The sequence below is a fragment of the Cannabis sativa genome, chromosome X (genome assembly GCF_029168945.1).
Source record: "Cannabis sativa cultivar Pink pepper isolate KNU-18-1 chromosome X, ASM2916894v1, whole genome shotgun sequence".
Lineage (NCBI taxonomy): Eukaryota > Viridiplantae > Streptophyta > Magnoliopsida > Rosales > Cannabaceae > Cannabis > Cannabis sativa.
The window spans coordinates 15,625,060-15,637,845 of record NC_083610.1 but is presented as its reverse complement, the minus strand read 5'-3'; the positions used below and the strand labels follow the sequence as shown (position 1 = coordinate 15,637,845).

Genomic DNA, 12,786 nt, shown 5'->3' with positions numbered 1-12,786 from the left:
ACTTTGCCAAAACATAGCTTGGATTTGAACCCAAATCTGTCGTGTGCCATGAGGATAATAATGGGATTGAAAAATGCGACTAACAAGATATTTTGTTTGAGTTAGAAGCCTCCACCCTTGTTTTCCTAGCGTAGCAAAATTAAAATCTGATGATTCCAAAATCTCATTCCCATGTTATCCTTATGCACCACCAACTTATCCCACGACATCCAATGAATAACTAGACCATTAGCATTGGCCCACCACCAATACTTACACATAATTTGCTCCATCTCCGAACACAATTTTAGATATAACAAAAAGACACTCATAACATAGCTGGGGAGAGCATGAGAAATTAACTTCAATAACACTTCCTTGCTTGACCTAGAAAGCCACTTACCATCCCAACTTTTCACCTGCTTTTGCATCTTGTCTTTAAGAAAACCAAAAGTAGCATTCTTGTCCCTCCCCATAGTACTAGGAAGACCTAAATATAAGCTCTGATCACCAGCTACTTGCATTCCAAGAATCTCTTGTAATCTAACACGTATTGTCAACAAAGTATTAGTGCTAAAAAAGATGGAAGATTTAACAACATTCACCTGTTGACCAGAAGCTTGTTCAAATGCTGCAAAAAGCTCCATAATCTTGACTGTCTCTCCTTCATTTGCACGGCAATACAGAAAACTGTCATCAATGAACAACATGTGGGATACCACTGGGGCCCTCCTGGCCACCTTACACCCATGAAATCACTTATTCATTTCGTATTTCTTAATTAAGCAGATAACCCTTCAGTACACAAAATAATAAATAAGGTGAAAGAGGATCACCTTGTCTAATGCCCCGAGTAGGAGTAATCGGCCCTAGCCTTTGTCCTCCATGGACAATCCAATATCTGATAGACGTAACACTCCCCATAATCAACTTCACCAAATACGGATGGAAATCCATTTTTAAAAGAATAGCTTGAAAGAACTCTCATTCAATAAGATTATTATAGACTTTACTCATTTTAAAGCCATATAATCGTCATGCCCTTACTTCTTCCTTTTTAAATATTGGAGAACCTCAAAAGAGATCAAAATATTATCTAAAATCAGTCGACCAGGAATAAAAGCATTTGGAGCATCTGAAATGACTCTAAAAGAAAACCCTTTAGCCGAATAGCCAACACTTTAGTAATGACTTTACACAGAACATTACATAAGGCTATTGGCCGAAGGTCGCCTATGCTAGTAGGATTTTATTCTTCAGAATAAGAACCAAATTAGTATCACTTAACCCAATAGGAAAAATAAAAGAGGCAGAAAAAATCCTAAACTAATGAAATCACATCACTCCCAACATTTGACCAGAACCGTTGGTAAAATATCAGAGTCATACCATCAGGCCCAGATTTATCAGGATGCATTTAGAACAAAACATCTTTAACTTCTTCACCTAAAATAGGCATCAGTATAGCTAAATTATGAGCAACAGTAATCGTCATGAGAATACAATCAATAACCTCTTGCCAATGAACCAAAGAAGCTGATAAAATATTAGAAAAATAATCCACCATCACCATTTGGGATTTTAGATTTCATCGTGTAAAAACGTCATTAATTTTAAACACATGATAAAAAACCAAACCCAAGAATTAGCCCTCTTCTTCTCCAATCATATTTCTTTCTCCGATCACTACACCTCCGCCCTTTGCCCGAGCTCACATCCGGCATCCCTCTCTCCGATCTTTCCTTCTCCTTCTGTAAGTTTTATCTCTCTAGATATATATATAATATCTTTGTTTATAATTTTTTTTATTGGATGCTTCTATGGTGTTTGTTTTTTATACTTCAAAAGAAATCTGTGCTCAGATTCGACGCAATTGTTTCGATTTGATCACACATTTCTCATTTTTGCAGATCCAACAATGGATTTCATGAAGTTTTTGACCAGACAGTTCGCGAAATATCAATATTCTCTTCTCACCTTTTTGATTTTGCAATTATTTTATTTTAATTATTCTCGATTTTCTTTTTTATTTCTCCAATATTTGAATGAGAGTTGAATTAAACTTGATTAATTTTGAAATTTGTAGAAAGAGGGAGGTTAATTTGAAGGTTTTGGAGATTGAATAGAAAGTGATTCAATAAAATACAGTCGAATATTCATAGATTATATAAATATATTTGAAATTGTTGGATAGTAGTAGTATAAACATGGTGTTTACTGATTTTTTTCTTTTGGATTGAGTTATGATCCTTTTCATTTGGTTTAGGTAACATTCTAATTATTGATACATGCCGTATTAGATGCAAGAGACAATGAATTTTGGGGTCCTCTATACTAATACTCTGTTTTTGAGAAAGACAAGCTCATACTCTTATCACCGTCTTGCGAAGTGTCAAGATGGTTATGAATGTGTTGTTTGTGGACAAGATTGGACAAAACCGGCAAGGATTGGGGCTATGTCTATAAGGTGAGGGTGTATATTTTTTTATTATCTCATTAATTACTCTCGATTCAAAATGTCTTTGATTTCCAACTTCAATAACAAATCCTTTCATAAATTTCACCTTATTTTCTTTTCAATTTCATTTAAGAATATTTTTAATTGTACGTACTACTTTATGAATACGGGACTTAAAAAATATATAGCTAGTTATAATTTAGAGGTTATTTTTATTTGGTGTGTATTCTTACAAGCATTTTACTTTACAAAAAAGGCTTAACAACTGCTCCTAATGTTGTTTACAGAGTGAACTGTGTAGATGGTTCCGTAGTAATTTTCTCAACCCTCAATTCTTAAATTTTGTTATAATTTATTAGTTTCAAAAAATAAAGAACAAAAAGTAAAACTATTTCTCATTCTTAACATAAATTAAAAGTTCAAGTTCAGTGATTGGGATATGTAGTCCACACAAATTTAATTTGATAAATATTTAATGTAACAAATATTTTAACTAATTATATTCATGTAAGCAATGGTAAGCTTAGGATTTAAGTTGAAAGGGGAGCGACATTTTTTTTTAAGTGAGGGGGGCATTTTTTTTTACATTATATAACACATTAAAAATTGATACAAAATTGTATTTAGTATTAAATATAGTATAAAATTTTTAAAAAAGTAATAATAAAAATATTGAATTGAATAATTAAGACACTAAATACAAGTCTTCATTGGTAGAGGTTCAAAAATATGCTCTTATTGAGATAGAACTCATGACTTCTACTATATAAATGAAATACTTTTACCATTATGCTAAAGCTTGTATTATGTTCATAAGTATCACTTTTATTTAAAAATATATGTTATAACTAGCTAAAATGTATATATATATTTTTTCTAATTATTTTTTTCAAGGGGCGATTGCCGCACTTCGCCTCTATGTGAGTCCGTCCGTGCATGTAAGATATGAAGTCTACTTGTGCTAAATTTTTATATGCACAATTGGAGATATTAATGGCATTATCAACAACGTGAATAATACTATTTTAATTAAAACCCAGACAAAAAGAACAATTACAATATTTTTTGTACCATTTGCCATCTTAATTTTTTATGGGAATTTTGATCAAGTGTTGGCTTTACTGCTTATTCCATTTAGTGTTCTATATGATGCATTGTAGAGTGTTATATAGTCTTTAAGGCACACACTATTAATATGAGCTTGTAGATTATTCTCGATCTTTATTTTCTATATACTTTCTTATTTTTATATTTCTAGGGTCTCTGATTACCCTAGAGAATATGATGGTGTCTGCCTTCAAATGAGACTGTCATACAGCCTTGTAGCTAAATTTTTTCTATTTCTTGTTCAATTGACTGCTTGTCACCTTGTTGGTTCCTTGGGTTTGCTAAGGATTCTTATATACAAGGTGAAATATAGTTTGTTTGAGTGTATTTTGTTAATAAATATACCACAATAACTGATCAGTATGTTTATTTATATGAGAATGGAAAGACTATAATGTCTATTCAAGAAAGGAAAGCTACTTTTCAGCAAAATCAAGTTAATCAGGACCTAATTATGATGCGGGAGTCTGTCCAGAAATTGAGTGTGAGTATTCTGAGATTTTAGATAAACCTCCCCTCGCTAGAGTTTGATGATGCTGGATCTAGCCGGATAAAGGTGGGAAATAATAATGTCCATGGCAATGACATTGAGAGAGACACAACCAATATGTAGTATATATTTATTTTAGTTGAGAAAATTATATTTATGTTGGTATTATAAACACATATTTATTTACTAACTTTTAGATAACTATAACTGTATTATGCATGTATATTTAGAACAATTTAAAATTAAGTTTTATTAAGTAAATTTTTATAATTAAGCTTTTATGTTTTATTTTTTATTTATTATAATTTAAAAATAATTATTTTTTTTAAAAAAATTAAATAATATTAAATAAAAATAAAATTAAATTACAAGGTTTCATAAACTCATTATTATGTAATTGTATCTATCTATCAAAATAACTTTTGCCAGTGTATTAATGTGTTGGCAAAAGTAAGACTTTTCCCAACATACATTTGTATTGGTAAAAACTAGACTTTTGCAGCGAATTAATGCGCTAGTAAAAGTAAGATTTTTCTCAGTGCACATTTGTGTTGGTACAAATCTAATTTTTTCCAGTACATTATTACACGCTATCAAAAGTCATTTTTAGCAACACTTTTAATTTTGCGTTAGCAAAAGTCCTATGACCAATGCAAATTTTCCAACTCCTTTTGCTAGCGCAAAAATATGTTGGTAAAAGTAGAATGAGAAAGAACTTGACCCGCATGAAATACGCTGGTAAAATCGGATTGACCCGCATGAAACTAAGAACTTGGGTTTTCAAGGTAAAAATTTAATTAATAATAGAATGAGAAAGAAAATGGACTAGTTGTGGCGACAATATACAAAAAAACTTCAATACATTACCCATATGAATCTACTGGTCTCCAAAGTAGTTAGTATTTTGAGTAAATTTATGGGCCATGGGGTGAGATAGTTGGTAGCACTCGAGTCAAGATGCCAACAAGAATCACCAACAGGAGTGGCACAAAGATATTGCATCTCAAGAAACATTGATAGTGCCAGTTGACTTCTGAATTGTTTCAGGGTTAGAGAAAGACTTGTCAAAATGATGGAAATATTGTTTGATAGTGACGTACTGAATTAGACACACTACCCTTGAGGAAAATGATGGAATCCACGACCTATCTGAGCTGCACGTACGGGCACCACTGTACAATGGAAAACGATCAAAACCAGGTGGTCCGAACACAATAGGGTAAGGAATAGTGGACGTAGTTGATCCATAATAACGGAAGACGAGCCACGATTCTAAACTGCAAGTTTAGTATGAGCAAGATTAGCCTCATTCTTGACAACAAGTTCTTTAACAGTCTTGTCAAGGCGACCTTCTTGAGCCATTAGCAAGGTCTCAATCTCGGCAACTAAGCATTAGCTCTTGTGTTGACTGAGGTATAAAAATGTCATATAGTCATTGGTCAAGCCATTAAAGATCGCTTCATTTTGTGACCAATATAGATGCTAAGGTGTCGATGATGTTCTTGATTTTGATAAGATAGTCACCTAAAGAGCCTTGCATCCTAGTGCTGCAAAGAAGCACTACAACAAAATTAGAAATTACCAGCGGAATTAGTACCGGCGGGGCTAAACCGCCGGTATTAATTAGTTATTGCCGGCGGATTTGGTCATCCGCCGGTACTGTTTTTTGATAATAAAAAAAAAATTAATATTTAAAAAAAAAAGTAATATCGGCGGACCACACTTTTACCGGCGGAAATTCTGCCTCTAATTCCTTGGGCGGGAATTTGACCGCCCAAAATTTAAAACAACTATTACCGGCGGATTATTACCGGCGGGTTCCGCCGGTAATAGTTATGGGAGTCTGACCGTTGTATTATTACCGGCAGAACCCTTTTTATTACCGGCGGGTCCCGCCGGTAATTAAATTCTATAAATTATCCCCCCGAAGGCTGAAAACATTTTCCATTTCCTTTCAAATAACCCATTCCAGCCCTCTCCTTCTCCGGCTCCTTCTCCTTCTCCTCTGCTCGGCCTCCATCTCCGACGCCCTCTCCTTCTCCTCCTCCATCTCCGGCGCCCATTCCAGCCATTGCAAAGGTAAAGTTTTTGTTGTAATATTTTTTTTTTTTGCTATATTATTTCGGTTTTAAAATTTATTTTGTAATTATATATTTTTTTTTGTTATCTTTGGTTTAAGTTTTGGGTAGGAGTATAATAGCTAACGGATATTTGCAACGTCGGAGGAGGAATACAAATTTCTACCAGAAAATAAAGAGGTTGGTGATTTTAGTTTTCTGTTGGTATTTTATTTTTTGTGTTGTGAAAATTTTTGTAAATGGTATATTAATATATATAAATCTGTGTGTATTGATAGTGTAAGTATAAGTGTATATTATTTTTATATAAAATATGTATGCATATTAATATATATAAATCTGTGTGTATTTTGTGAAATTTTTTGTAGATGATATATAAATATATATAAATCTGTGTGTATGTTAATATATAATATATGTAATATACACATTATACTTGGAAATATGTGTTTGGAAATATTGTATTTTGTGTTTTGTATATTGTATATTGGATATTGTATTTTATATATTGTATATACACTATATATACATTATATATACTGTATATAATGTATATATAGTATATACAGTATATATACTGTATATATAATATATATAAACAAGTTATATAACTTATATATATATAGAAAATTATAAAATTGATATATAATTGATTATTTTTGAAAATGTAATTAAAAAATTAGAATAAATCTTTATTATTGGAAAAAATATTTAGAAGTATAATATTTTTTAATATTAAGTATATAATGTAAAAAAATATAATTAATTTTTATGTGTATACAACATAAAAAATAAACTTTTTCATATAAATTATTAAATAAGATTTCAAAATCTAAATTATAATTTTTTAATATATACTTAACAACAAAAATTTTATGAAATATATACTTAATAATTAAATATTAAAAATTAATTAAATAATAAAATTTTAACATTAAAATATGTAAAGAATAAATATTAATAAATTAATAATTTTTTTGATTTAAAAAAATTTAATAAATGCGAATTTTATTATAATATATACTTGAAAAAAAAAATATAAAAGCAAAAACAAAATATTTTGATGTAATGAATTAAAAAATTATGTACGAATTTAATTATAATTTTTTTTTAAGAAAAAGATTGAATATAGGTAAATATTTTTAAATAATTTTTTTTTTTAAAAAATTAATTAAATAATAAAATTTTAAAATTAAAATATGTAAAAAAAAATATTAATAAAATAATAATTTTTTTAATATAAAAAAAAATTAATAAATGAAAATTTTATTGTATTATGTATACTTGAAAAATAAATATAAAAGCAAAAAAAAAATATTTTGATGTAATGAATTAAAAAACTTTGTACGAATTTAAATATAATTTTTTTTTTAAGAAAAAGATTCAATATAGTAAAATATTTTTAAATAATATATCTTTAAAAATTAAAAATAGAAAATGTATTTAATAATGAATGTTTTTTTTAATAATATATAAATAATTGTGTAAATATTAAAATAATAATGATTTTTTTTTAATAAAATAGCATAAAATATCATAAAATAGCACAAAATTTTATCATTCAATTTTTCTTTATACTAGTTAAATCTTATGTCTTCATAAAATTTTAGATGACAATCGACAAGTCTTGGACCACATTGCGAAATCGTAGATGTTCACAATATTGGGATGGTCTAAATGCATTTTTAGAGATGGCCTCGAAATGTAAAGATTGTGATGGTAGAATTAGGTGCCCATGTGTAAGATGTGTGAACAATAGGCTTCAAACTTTACCTGTTGTGAAAGCACATATATTCGATTGGGGTTTTTTTATAGGTTACGAGAAGTGGACTTACCACGGGGAAGCAGAATCTAGTGCGACTAATGCAATGAATGACCATGATGCCGCTGATGATGATATTGAAATTGACGAGATGATTCCGATAGTGGATGACTTCCTTCAGCCGTCATTTGAAATGGATGATAATCCAGATGCAAATCAATGGCGCGACGAATTATTTGAAGAAATTGAGGCCGAGTTGTATCCTGGTTGTGATTAGATATCTTCTCTTAACTTTTTGGCAAAGTTATTGCATTTGAAAGTTAGGGGAAAGATTCCTAACAACATATTTGATGAATTACTGAAGTTATTAAAATTTGCTTTTCCAAAGGAAAATAAAATTCCATCAAACTATTATGATGCCAAGAAAAAGTTGAAAAAATTAGGGTTGGGGTATGAGTCAATTCATGTCACATTATTTAAGTGCAAGTGGTACAATACAAATCCAAGACGGAAGAAAACAATCGTCGAGAACCTTATCACTAGTATTAATGTCAGTGGTGTATGGTATAAAGATGACCCATACATACTTGCTAGTCAAGCAAAGCAAGTGTTTTATCTCGATGATTTATTGAGAGGGAAAAATTGGAAAATAGTTGAGAATGTAAATCACCGACAAATTTGGGATATCGTGGATGATGATGCTAACGTCGAAACTGATTTGGTACACGACACCAACTCATCCAATTCTGTGTTAACAGTTGATCTTGGGGAGTTAATTTTGCTACCTAATCAACCTCATATGGACATTGGCACTGAACCAAGTTCGCTTGTCAACGAAGATGACCGCAACGTGGACGACGAAGATGCTACTGAAGAATCTGACGAAGAAATTTTAGTTGACCTTTGTGAAGATGATGTGAATGATCATTCAGTTAATAATGATAGTGATATGGATGATTAATTTTCAATCGCTTTATTTTGTAAATCATATAATTATTAATTGCAAGTTAATATTTCTTATTTCTGTTAGGCTATTTTTAGCCTATGTTTTGGATCCAATTTATGTGCGTTTTTAGCTGTGTTGGGACGGAATTACGCTTGTTTTCTATGTTTTCAGGTTCTTTGGAATAAAAGAGGTCTCGGGTGCAGAAATTCGTTAAAAGACGTGCTGAGCCGAAGAAAACTCAATTTTTGAGCAATTGTGCATATCTGGCCGCGGCTAAACACAACTTGGCCGCGGCTAGATCTCGAAGTTTAGCAAGGCGTCAGTCGCCGCGGCGATGAAGAGGCTCGCCGCGGCCAGTTAAGAGATACAGAGAGCACCCAATTTTGCAATATTCTCGCCGCGGCGAGAGGAAGCTTGGCCGCGGCGAGATCCCGTACGGACCAGGGGCATTTTTGTCCATCGAACCCTAAATTTCAATTATAAATAGAAAACTGCGATTGGAAGTCTGAGAGAGCGATTTGGAACCCTAAAACACAGCTGAGAGCGGCAGGAAGAGCATAGAGATTCAAGTGAAGATCCAGAATTCATCCACCAACAGTTCTTTTCTTTATTCCTCTTTAATTTATTTATGTTGAATTTTGCTATAGGAATGGTTATGGATTTGTTTCTGAACTAAATTTCCCATTTAGGGAGGATGATGATTGTTGTTTAATGTTTTGCCTAGTTAATGTTTAATTACCATTCCTCAATTCTTGTGTGTGAAATTATCTTAATTTGTTCTTAATTTCATGTTTAAGATTGATCACCTTGTGCATGCTCTATGATCTCAATTCAAAATCTGAAAAGTGAGAATTGAGAATGCTAAAATTAAGATAATCAATGTTCTATGTGAAACGAAAGTATTTGCATGACTTATGTGACGAGTAGATTATTGCTTAATGCTGATTTCATGTTAGTTTAGTTAAGGAATTAATTAGATAACATGTGATTTAGAATCTAGAAGATCTGAAAGGAGCTAGGTTATTTCATAATCTGTCATTCACTGCAAGAATAGGATAGTAATTAATCATTAACGATTTGGGTAAACAACAACAGGATTCTCCTCCCTATTGTCTCATCTTGCTCAACTTTAAATTGTGTTATTAAGTTTTCTGAATTTCTTTCATATTTCACTGTTTTTAAATCATAATTGCTTTCGATTTACCGAATAGAATCATAAGTATAATTTAGTGGTACTTAATCCAATTCCCTGTGGGATCGACCTCACCTGTGTGAGATTTACTACTTGATTGCGTATACTTGCGTAGTGTTTAAAATTATAGCAACAAGTTTTTGGCGCCGCTGCCGGAGAATTGTCTAAGATTAATATTACATAAAATTATACTAACTTCTAATTTGGTATATTTTTTCTCTTGCTGATTTTTCTAACCTTTTTCTTGCAATATTTTCTTGATTTATTTCAGGAATCCTAAGTGCATGCGCCGTCAAGGACAAACAGTCATATTACCAGTTGATCCTGAAATTGAGAAAACTTGCAGGAGGAATCGAAAGAACAAGAGGCAAGAAAGAGTTTCAGCAACTGCTGAAACATCAGAGATCATGGCTGCGAATGTGAACAATAATGCTGGAAACAATGGGGGTAATAACGGTAATAATGGAGGTGCCGTGGAAGATCAAGCTAATGGCCGTAGCTTGAGAGATTACATTCTCCCTACTCTGACGGGAGTGCAGTCATGTATCAGGCCACCGGCAGTGGATGCAAACAATTTCGAGATTAAGCCTGCCATCCTTCAAATGGTGCAGTCTTCAGTTCAGTTTGGTGGTCTCCCTTCTGAAGATCCTAATTTGCATCTCTCTAACTTCATGGAACTTTGTGAAACTTTTAAGGTTAATGGAGTTAGTGATGATGCCATTCGACTGAGGTTGTTTCCATTCTCGCTCAGAGAACGAGCCAAGAGTTGGTTGAATTCTTTGCCACCTAATTCTATTGCTACATGGAATGATCTGGCAACAAAATTCTTGTCAAAGTTCTTTCCTCCAGCTAAGTCTGCAAAGCTAAGAGGAGAGATCAATAATTTCTGCCAACAAGATAATGAATCTCTCCATGAGACTTGGGAGAGGTTTAAAGATCTGATCAGGAGGTGTCCTCATCATGGTATAGAGAAGTGGATGCTGGTTCACAACTTTTATAACGGGCTGGTTGGTAATACTAGAACTTTAATAGATGCAGCAGCGGGCGGAGCTTTTATGAGAAAAAGTGCTAATGAAGCGTATGATCTATTGGAGGAGATGGCTCTAAACAATCAGCAGTGGCCAACTGAAAGGAGTCAATCTAAGAAGGTAGCTGGTGTGTTAGAAGTTGATGCCATCACAAAGTTAACAGCTCAGGTTGAGGCATTGACTAAAATCATTGCAGGGCAAGCTAAGCAAGCCCAAATTGTTTGTGAGTTATGTGGAGGAAGTCATCACTTTTCGGAGTGTCAAGCGTATGTGGATGATTTGCCAATGGATGAAGCTAAAGCCATTGGGAATTTTTCACAGAACAACAACAACAACAATTATGGGTTCAACCAGAATAACAACCGAAGAAATAGTGGGTTCTATCAACAAAGAAATCAGAACCAACAGTTTAATCAGCAACAAGCCTCTGGTGGAAGTTCTAGTTTGCAGACAGATTTACTGCTCCAATTCATGACTGAAACTAGATCTTCAATTAAAGACCTTCAGACTCAGATGGGCCAGCTAGCAACTCAGGTAGCAACCCGCCCTCAAGGGAATTTGCCTAGCACAACTGAAGTTAATCCCAAAGAAAATTGCAAGGCAATTACCCTGAGGAGCGGTAAGAAGTATGATGGGCCCGAGTTACCACAACCAATTGAGGAAGACGAAGAAATAAATGCTCAACCAGTGCAAACACCAACACCAACAGCAGAGAAGGCTACTGACAGCCCAGCAGCACCACCACAGTCTCCACCAATTAGTATTGATCATCATGTAAAAATACCCTATCCTCAGAGGCTTAGAAAGTCAAGCTTAGACAAGCAGTTCACCAAGTTTCTAGAAGTCTTCAAAAGACTTCACATTAACATTCCTTTTGCTGAAGCTCTAGAGCAGATGCCAAGTTATGTGAAGTTTATGAAGGAAATTTTGTCAAAGAAGAGGAAGATGGAAGACTATGAGACAGTGGCTCTAACTGAAGAGTGTAGCGCTATTCTACAGAAGAAACTCCCTCCAAAACTCAGAGATCCAGGGAGTTTCACTATTCCTTGTACTATTGGTAAAATTGAAGGAATAAATGCACTATGTGATTTGGGAGCCAGTATAAACTTAATGCCTTTGTCAGTGTTTAAAAGATTGCAGCTAGGTGAAGCAAAGCCAACTACTGTAACTCTTCAATTGGCAGATCGATCGCTAGCTCACCCTAGAGGAGTCATTGAGGATGTGTTAGTAAAGGTGGACAAGTTCATCTTTCCAGCTGATTTCATTGTTCTGGATATGGAAGAAGATAGTAATGTTCCTATCATCCTGGGTAGACCTTTCTTGGCAACAGGGAAAGCACTAATTGATGTTCAGAAAGGAGAGTTAAAGCTAAGGGTACAAGGAGATGAAGTTGTATTTAATGTGCTCAAAGCAATGACCTATCCTACGGCTAGTGACAACTGTTTTGCAATTGATGTGGTGGACCAGTTAATGGAGACAAAGACACATGCTGAAGATCCTCTTAATCTGAGTTTGGTACAAGAAGAGGTGGTGGAACAAGACGGTAAGGAAGCTTATGAGTATGCTTTGTGGCTCGATTCTTATGGACCGCTGAATAGAAAATATTATGAAGAGTTAGGAGTCATACCAACAAAGCCTACCCCATCTACTGAAAAGCCTCCTCAACTAGAGTTAAAAGTCCTACCAGAGCATCTCAGGTATGAATATTTGGGAGAAAATAAGACACTTCCTGTTATTGTGGCTTCT

General features: G+C 33.2%; 1 long non-coding RNA gene and 1 other non-coding gene across 3 annotated transcripts; one reads left to right on the top strand and one right to left on the bottom strand.

The window, feature by feature from the left end:
* Positions 1-1,372: 1,372 nt before the first annotated feature.
* Positions 1,373-4,249, top strand: LOC133031981 (uncharacterized). Of its 2 annotated transcripts, XR_009684975.1 has the most exons (3): positions 1,428-1,732; positions 1,890-2,446; positions 3,933-4,249. It is a non-coding gene; the product is annotated as an uncharacterized LOC133031981 (long non-coding RNA). The 2 variants fall into 2 exon arrangements; XR_009684974.1 differs by lacking the exon at positions 3,933-4,249 and having other exon boundaries at positions 1,373-1,732; positions 1,890-2,762.
* A 6,623-nt stretch (positions 4,250-10,872) lies between these two features.
* Positions 10,873-10,979, bottom strand: LOC133032837 (small nucleolar RNA R71). Its single transcript, XR_009685426.1, has one exon. It is a non-coding gene; the product is annotated as a small nucleolar RNA R71 (small nucleolar RNA).
* Between the last annotated feature and the right edge of the window lie 1,807 nt (positions 10,980-12,786).